This window comes from Rhincodon typus, chromosome 25, assembly GCF_021869965.1.
Source record: "Rhincodon typus isolate 14 chromosome 25, sRhiTyp1.1, whole genome shotgun sequence".
Classification (NCBI taxonomy): Eukaryota; Metazoa; Chordata; class Chondrichthyes; order Orectolobiformes; family Rhincodontidae; genus Rhincodon; species Rhincodon typus.
In genome coordinates this window covers 8,865,544-8,874,697 of record NC_063356.1, presented here as the reverse complement: position 1 = coordinate 8,874,697, position 9,154 = coordinate 8,865,544, and the positions used below count along the sequence as shown (strand labels likewise).

Here is a 9,154-nt window from a genome sequence, read left to right as displayed (position 1 = left end):
TTGTGATAACAAGGTGTAGAGCTGGATGAACACAGCAGGCCAAGCAGCATCAGAGGAGCAGGAAAGCTGACGTTTCCGGCCTAGACCCTTCTTCAGAAAAAAAAACATGGCTTGTGTTGACTGTGGATGAGGAAGAGAATTCAGGATCTTTGGTTGCCCTCTGCTGGTATGTAAAAGTACATTCCCAGGATAAATGACCGCACCTCAAGGTTTTAACCATAGCGATCTACTGGGATATGCCTTTAGTCTATTATTTAAGACACCTCTCCTACTTTAAAAATTTTAATCAGCAAGATTCACAACTTCAGGGATGCTAATGCTTGGGTTTCTCTTATAATCCCTTTGCACAAAGGAGCTAATGTCAGATGCGGCTCAGTTGCTGATATCTAATTTTAAGTCCCACACCAGAGATAAAATCCAGACTAACATTCCCAGTGAAGGACTGAGGGAATTCTAAAGCGATGGAGGTACTGCCTTTTAGAATGGAAGTTAACTGTCTGCTCTCTCATGTGGGCGCAGAAGATTCCACTGCATAATTACAAAAATAAAGCAGGGGAGTTCTCCCTTTTGAAGGAGAATCATACTGAGCTTAAAACATGAATGCAGTTTCTTTCTCCACAGATGATGCCAGGGCTGCTGAGTTCCTCCACCACTTTTTTTGTGTTTGTTTTCAGATTTCCAGCATCCACAGTAGTTTGCTTTCATTTGAGTTCTCCCTAGGGACTGGTCCAACATTTATCCTTCAAGCAACATCACTAAAGCAGATTATTTGGTTATTTTCACATTGCTGTTTGTGGGACATTGCTTTGCACAAAATGGTCATCACACTTCCTACATTACAATAACGACTACACTTAAAGAGTTGTGAAATTTAGCGTTCTTGCCTCTGTCCTGAAGAATTTAGCATTATGCTGCCCTCATTTCTGCAATATGCATGTTCTGAATGACCAAATTACTTTTAAACTTCTTAATCAGTGTCAAGTCTCAAAGGGGAATTGAATATATGCTTAGAAAAGAAAATATTGCAGGTCCAAGAGGAAGGGCAATCAGGAAGTGGAACTAATCTGATAGCCAGGAAGGCACAGTGGCTCAGTGTTTAGCACTGCTGCCTTACAGTGCCAGGGACCTGGGTTTGATTCCACCCTTGGGCGACTGTCTTTCTGGAGCTTGCATGGTCTTCATGGGTTTCCTCTCACAGTCCAAAGATGTGCAGGTTAGGTGGATTGGCCATGCTAAATTGCCCATAGTGTCCAGGGATTTCTAGGCTAGGTGAGTTAGCCATGGGAAATACAGGGATGGGGGGGCGGTTCTGGATGGTTCAGAAGGTTGGTGTAGACTTGATGGGCCAAATGGCCTATTTTCACACTGTAGGAATTCTATGGGCTCTTCTGATATTGACACAATGGGACAAATGGCTTCTTTTGTGTGCTAGATTTTTATATAAATGAGGTTCAGATGGTTTGTTCTCTGGCTTGGGGGTGGGGGAAGGCTTTGCATGCTTCATTTTATGGAGGTTAACTGGGGATGAGGTGTGGGTCTTGTCCAAGAGTGACCCTGAACATCATTGTTAGCAGAAACTAGGGAGCAATCTCCATTTCCTTCTTCCTGTGTTCCAATCTCTCACTAAACTCAGTTTCCCAGTTACCAGTTTGCTTTTACAATGGTGAAATCCCCTACCCTGCCGAGAAAAAAAATTACAATGCTGGGGACTTTGAACTCACCTTCTGCATTGCAAACTTTTATGAATCACAGAGATATTTTTCCACCTGGGCATGACTGGCTCACTTTGTATTGATGTGCACAGATACATTAAGACCATGGCCTTCTGACCTGCCAAGCCCCAGGTGATTATTGCCCAAATAAGTACGATGTCTTTGTTCTGAAATATCCATGTAAACAAGAAAATGCTCAGATTGGCTCCTGATGAGCAGTTCTCAGTTAATTATTTACCTGTGCTTCACATCTGCCAGCCCCATGAGTGTTGGAGTCTCCTGGAAAGGGGCGGGGCTGTCTGTTTGTGAGAATACCTGTAAAATGGAGATTGGAGTATCGCAGGTGGACCTTGGCCGTCTCAAGTACTGTGTGGGACTGCCGCAGATCTTCCTGAGGCTCCAGTCAGTACAGGCAGCTTCTGAGATTCACTGCAGCGAGGGGAAGCTGGAAGGATTTGACTTTTGGTCTTGATTGAGTGTCGTCGTTTTTAAAATCACACAACTCTGGACTGGTCTGGCCAGGTAAAAAGAGACGCCTGTTTTCTTGATGAGAATCAATCAAAACTCAATTTATTTTATATTGTATCTTAAACCCTTTTATATGTTTACTTGGTGGAAACGGGTACCATGTCTAGTTTAGTACTAAGGCTGTTGGTTAGAGAAATATTTGCCAGTATATGTTGAGTTAATTGCGTTTCTATAATTGCGCCTGTCCTCTCAGGAATTGTGCAACTCTTAATCATTATCCAGGGTCATTCTTTGCAGTACAGACTGTCCCAGATTTACGAATATCCAATTTATAAATGCTCATAATCGTGATTCAGGGGTAATTTATACAGGGATATAAATTTTAAAGACCTGACATACTGGTGTGTATCATGAGTGGTATAGATAGAGTTAATGGTAGTTGTCTTTTTCCTAGGATGGGGGATTTCAAGACTAGGGGACACATTTTTAAGGTGTGAAGAGAGAGATTTAAAAAAGATATGAAGGGCAATTTTTTTTTACACAGAGGAATGTTCGCGTGAGGATTGTACTTCCAGAGGAATTGGTGGATGTGGGTACAATTACAACATTTAAAAGACATTTAGATAAGTACATGAATAGGAAATGTTTGGAGGGATATGGGCCAGGAGCAGGCAGGTTGGACTAGTTTAGTTTGGGATTATGTTCAGCGTGGACTGGTTGGACCGCAGGGTCTATTTCCATGCTGTATGACTCTATGACTCTATAAGGCTATTTTATTTTGTCCTGTATTATGCTCTGGCTTGTGTATGAATTAACTCAAAAATGGAACTTACTCATTGCCTATATATGTGTACTTTATGATTTTTTTTCTAAATTACACATCTCTGCTGCAAGTCGGTCATAGACCTGGGTCTTTAAGGCCAGTGGTAGGGGTGCTGCCACTGCACTACAAGGGCCCTTACATCGCACAAGCCCTCTCTTCAAACATAAGTAGGAGCTGCAGTAGGCCATATGGCCCCTTGAGATCATTACCAATCTTGCATCTCAGTCACATCACCTCATACTTTTCCCATATCCCTCCAATGCTTTAGTGCCCAAGAATTCAGAATTATAGAATTATTATCATGCAGAAGGAAGCCATTGGCTCATTGTGCCTGCACAAGCTCTATCTATTACCTAGTGCCAATCTCCTGCCTTTTCCCCATATCCCTGCACAACATTAGCATCCAGAAAAAACATCCAATGTCTTCTTCCAAACCTCAATTAAACATGCTTCTACCACATTTCCAGGCAGTGCATTCCACACTCTAAGTACTCACTCACTGACCATAATCCTGAAATACTCAATGACTGATCATCCAATGTACTCTGAGGTAGAGAATTCTAATGATTCATTCCAGTCAGGCTGAAGAAATTTCTCCTCACTTCAGTCCTAAATGGCTTCTCCTTATTCTGAAACAGTGTCTCCTCGATCAGTGCTTAGAATCATAGAATCCTTGCAATGTACAAAGAGGTCATCAGAGGAGCAGGATTTTCTAAAGAAGGGTCTAGGCCCGAAACTTCAGCCTTCCTGCTCCTCTGATGCTGCTTGGCCTGCTGTGTTCATCCAGCTCCACACCTTGTTATCTCAATAACAAAGTAGAAGCCTCAGCAATTTTATCTTTGAAATGTTGCTAACTGTGCTGAAACGCAGCAGCACTACAACTGCAGTTTTAACGCATAAAGAAGATACTTTAACTGAAGTGTCTTGGAGCTGGCCAATGATTAAATGCAGGTAATGCATTAGGTACATTGATCACCCACACAATAAGCTGGCAGAAATGATAAGTGACTCAAATTATCCCCTTGATAATCAAGAACCTATCTATCTTAATCTTAAAGTCTTAGGCTTAGAGATTTCAAAATGCAACATATTAATAGTCCCCTCACCCTCCCTCACTCAAGAGTCTGACTGAAAGCTGCATTGAATATATTAAAAACAGAAAAGAGGAAACTAGACTGGATCTTGTGATCTCATGGACAGTTAGGAACAGGAGTAGGCCATTCAGCCCATTGAGTCTTCTCTGCCTTTCAATGTGATCATGGCCATTCAAACTCTTCGATGCCCTTTACTCACCCATCCGCACAACCCCAGGAATCTATCAATCTCTTAAACATAATCAAAGATTGAACCTCTACAGCTCTCTATTGTACAGAATTCCAAAGATTTATGTCCCTCTGAGTAAAATCATTTCTCCTTATTTTGGACCTAAGTTTTTACACTGTGTTCCCTGGTTTTAGGTACACGGACCAGGGGGAATATCTTATCTTACCTTCAACTCGAAATGGATTTATCAAGCCTTGCCCCACCTCCAACCCCCACCCCACCCAACCCCGCCCCAACTTCTGGTCTGTCCCACTCTCCATAAAGTTATGTATGTGACCAACTTTATTTATTATTTTCTTGCTGGCTTGTCTTCCACTTGTTGATGCCTTGATTCTTGCTGGGGTGAGAGAGTGATGTGGCTTCAAGAATACTTCACCCAAGGACCTATTCTAAAGGTGTTGGGGTCAACAGGCCTATGTTTGACAGGTTGTTTGACTACAGTGGTATTAGAAAAGGTAGTGCTACTGCCTTTGAGCTGGCAGGTCATGGAGTCATGTACCACTTTAGAGATTTGAGCATATGATCTGGACTGACTGACCATTTGGTGTGGTACTGAAGGGGTGTTGTGGAACTATGGGCCTATCTAGCCTCTCAGATGGATGTCAAATATCTCATGGAGCCACTCAAAGAAGAGGACGAGGGGGCTTTTATGGTGTATGCTAACATTTATCACACTGTTACAAAGATTTGAACCAGGGACCTCTTAATCTGGCAGTTAAATGCTCTACCACTGAGTTACATCCCCTCAGATGGATTGAAGGAGCTGTTTGTTTAAAATATTGATTGTCATGTGAGGGAGCAATTGTGTGAGCAAGAAAAATATAACAAAAGCAAAATACTGCAAATGCTGGGAATCTGAAATAAAGACAGAAGCTGCTGGAGAAACTCAGCAGACCTGGCAGAATGTGTGGAGTGGGAAACACAGTTAATGTTTCGATTTGAGTATGGCTTCTGCAGAACTAATGTTCTATGTACTTGGTGCATGTGCACATTGATGTAATTGGAGAAAAAACAGGAAGAACTCGCATTTTTAACACCTTTCTCTGCGACTCATTTCCTCACGAACCCTGTCAATGCAAGACCCAATCAGGAGATGCCTCCAAGCTGTATCAATGGTGCAGGACAGAAAATACTGGAGATTGTGAGCTCCTCCCAAACCCGTGACCTCTACTGCCCAGGACAAGGGTAGCAGATGCCTGAGACCACCAGATGCAAGTTCTCCTCCAATCTACTCATCAGCCTGACTTGAAAACGTGTCATCATTCCTTCCCCGTCTCTGAGCCAAAAACTTGGAACTCCCTCCCTAACAACACTGTGGGTCTAGCTACACCACATGGACTCCAGTGGTTCAAGAATGCAGCTCACCATCACCTCCTCCAGGGTAATTAGGGATGGGCAATGAATGCTGCGCTAGCCAGTGGAACTCATATTCTATGAACAGACAAGAGGAAAACATTAATTCCCACGATAGAGTAAGCAGAAAAGTACAATATGCCTTGGGCAGGGTCTGTAATGTGGTAATGGTGGAGGAAATGAGTCTTCTTATCACACTGAACATTATGTACTGGGTGTGCCCTGTGTTATCAGTGCAATAGAAACCTAACCACATTGTGGGAGGCACAGTATTGTTTATACCTGGCAAAGAATACAACAAAAGCTGTGGAGCGCTCTGGTGTTGCAGTGGTAGTGTCACTCTATCTGGGCCAGAAAGCCTGTTTTCAAACCCTATTTGCTCCAGTGATGTGTAGCAAAACCAGGTTGATCAGAATATATCTACAATAAAAGCTGTTACAGCTCTGGTCTCCATTGAATAGTCACAGATTGGCCATGAAGTCCTGGGCAAAGAGGAAATTATTCTTTCAAGTGTGTAACTCAGGTTTGCATAGGCTCAATGCTGACAATTTATTCAGATCAGTTTGTATCAGGTCTTTAGAGTCATAGAGAAATAGAGATGTACAACATGGAAACAGACCCTTCACTCCAAATCGTCTATGCCAACTAGATATCCTACATTAGTCTAATCCCATTTGCCAGCATTTGGTCCATATCCCTCTAAACCCTTCCTATTCGTATACCCATCCAGATGGCTTTTAAATGTTGTAATTGTATCAGCCTCTACCATTTCCTCTGGCAGCTCATTCCATACATGCACCACTCTCTACGCGAAAAAGTTGCCCCTTAGGTCTCTTTTGATTCTTTCCCCTCTCACCTTAAAGGGAAAGTGGAGGAACAGGCATTTGAGCCTGTTCTCCTGTTCAATCTGAGCACAACTGATCCTCTATCTCAATGCTGTATTCCTACTTTATCCCCTTACCTCTTTATGCCTTATAATCTAAAAATTTATCTCCCTTTTTCTTGAATATATTCGCTGACTTGGCCTTCGGTAATAGAGAATTCTACATGTTCAGTCCCCTTTGAGTGAAAAAATCCTCATGTCAGTCATAAATCTGCACAAGCAGGCTCAGGAACAGCTTCTTTCTGGCCGTTATCAGACTGTTGAATGGACTGTAGCCTCAAATAATGCAACCTGCAATGTAACCTGTATGCCTCTAAGTCTTTTTGATCTGTACATCCTTTTCATTGTGTTTAGGTACACCTGACAATAAAATCAATCAGTCAATCAATCAGATGGTCTGCCCCATATTCTCCAATGAAGGAAAACATCCTCCTTGCATCTGGTTTGTCAGGCCCTATTAGAATTGTATATGTTTCAGTTAGATCCCCTCTCTTCTAAAATCTAGAGAAAACAGGCCCAGCCGATCTCCCCTCCTGGGACCGTCCTGCCATCCCCTGCATCAGCCTAGTGATCCTTTACTGCATTCCCTTTGTGCTTATCGTGACCTTTATACAGGCCTCTTGAAGTGCTGAGCTTTGTAATATTTTTATTGGTGCCTTTTGAGGACTTGGTTATGCTTGTGTATAGCACAGACAGTTTTAGGTGCCCCTATATATTGAGTAACACTTTCTCAACAGTACTGTACTCAACAGCATACTCAATAGGGAGTTTATTTCAATACAGAGCGTCTTCCAAGCTTCAGACAATCCAACATAAACACAAAAAACCCCAGTTGGAACTGTTTAAAAACTGGATTCATATTCAGGCTGAGCAAGCCAAACATTAGCTTTGTAAATTAAAATTAATCATTAACCTCACAGAGTCATGGAAACTGGGCAGTTTGTGTCAGTTTAAAGGGCTTGTGTCTAAATATACAGAGCTCATCAGTGCGTATTGCCTATGATATTGCTTTGGAAATAGTTCTGATGAGCACACCTGATTCTTCTTGTGTCAACTACAATTTATTTATTTTTACTGACTTTAGATTGGATTTAAAATTTGGCTTTAGAAATCTAACCCTCTAAAGAAATCCCAGGCTGGATACTCTGCCTGATTTATATGGCTTCAGGATGGAACACAGGATGGTCAAGTATACCGGCATTGGTTAAGTGATTCTGGTGCTAGAAAAGTGGCTGACTTCAAGGCATAAGTTGACAACAGGCAAAAGCCCTGCTCTCTGCGCATCCCGCTTGCCCTCCCATTTGTCTGCCCACCAGCAACCATTCCCGCTCACCCTTATTCTTCTTCCAATATTCACAGTCTACAGAAGATCAATGTCTCTTTTGTCCCTGTGTTGGGTGGCATGGTGGCTCAGTGGTTAGCACTGCTGCCTCAAGTTGCCAGGAACTTAGGTTTGATTCTACCCTCAGGCGACTGTCTGTGTGGAATTTGCACACTGTCCCAGTGTCTGCGAGGTTTCCCCCCTTGGTCCAAAGATGTGCAGGTTAGGTAGCTTGACCTTGCTAAATTGCCCATAGTGTCCAAGGATGTGTAGGTGAAGTGAATTAGTCATGGGAAACACAGGCTAGGGTGGGGGGCTGGTGGTGTGGGTTTGGGTGGGATGTTCTTTGGAGTATCACTGTGGTCTTGATGGGCCAAATGGCCTGCTTCCATATTGTAGGGGATTCTATGCTAGCCAATATGTGAAATTGAACTGATCTACCATTCTTCCAATAGCTCACCTTCTTAGTCCATACAGGTCCAACAGTTCCAACAATAAACTGCATTAATATAGTGCCTTCAAAATAGTAGTATGGCACTTCACAGGAGAAATTGTCATAGAGCCACATGAGGAATTACTAGCATCGGTGACCAAAAGTTCTGGTGCCTGTCGTCTTGTTTTAAGGAACAACTTAGAGAAGGGAGAGCCAGATGGTTTAGAGGAGAGAACCTCAAAACTCAGGCACTCGGCATCTGAGGGCTCAGCAGCCCTTGGTGGAGAAATTGAAAGGGAGGATGTGCAAGCGGTCAGAATTGGAAGAATCCAGACAAGTAATCTAAATGTGGTGTAAATAAATCAATTGAACTTGAAATTCATTTTAGGCTTTCTCTCTCTGTTGCCATTGGAAGAAGGCAGAGAACCAGTGTGAAAATAGTAGAAATCCCGTACCATTTCAGGGCTATTATTTACGAACATGACACAGCGGTGGATATGCTTTGAGTAAAAGATAATTAATGCTAAAATCAACATTAGTTTCTAAAAAATAAAAGTCTCTATTCAATACATCAGGACTTTATTAGATGTTCAAATGTAGTTCTGGATGCATATGAATTTCCACAATCAGGTAGACCCATCATATCTCAGAGATAGCAAGAACTGCAGATGCTGGAGTTAGAGTCAATGCAGTATGGAGCTGGAGGAACACAGCAGGTCAGGCAGCATCAGAGGAGCAGGAGAGTCAATGTTTTTGGCCTAGACCCTTCCTCAGTCCTGATGAGGGGTTTAGACCTGAAATATTGACTTTCCTGCTCCTCTGATGCTGCCTGACCTGC

The 9,154-nt window shown here is 42.6% G+C and overlaps 1 protein-coding gene across 1 annotated transcript in view; it reads left to right on the top strand.

Annotated features, from left to right (window-relative positions):
• The first annotated feature begins 2,012 nt into the window (after nt 1-2,012).
• The window catches only part of eps8l3b (EPS8-like 3b), a 73,838-nt gene continuing 66,696 nt past the window's right edge, over nt 2,013-9,154 (top strand). The window contains exon 1 of the mRNA XM_048611796.1: nt 2,013-2,234. The gene's annotated coding sequence lies outside the window, so the exon portion shown is untranslated. The remainder of the gene's footprint in view (nt 2,235-9,154) is intronic.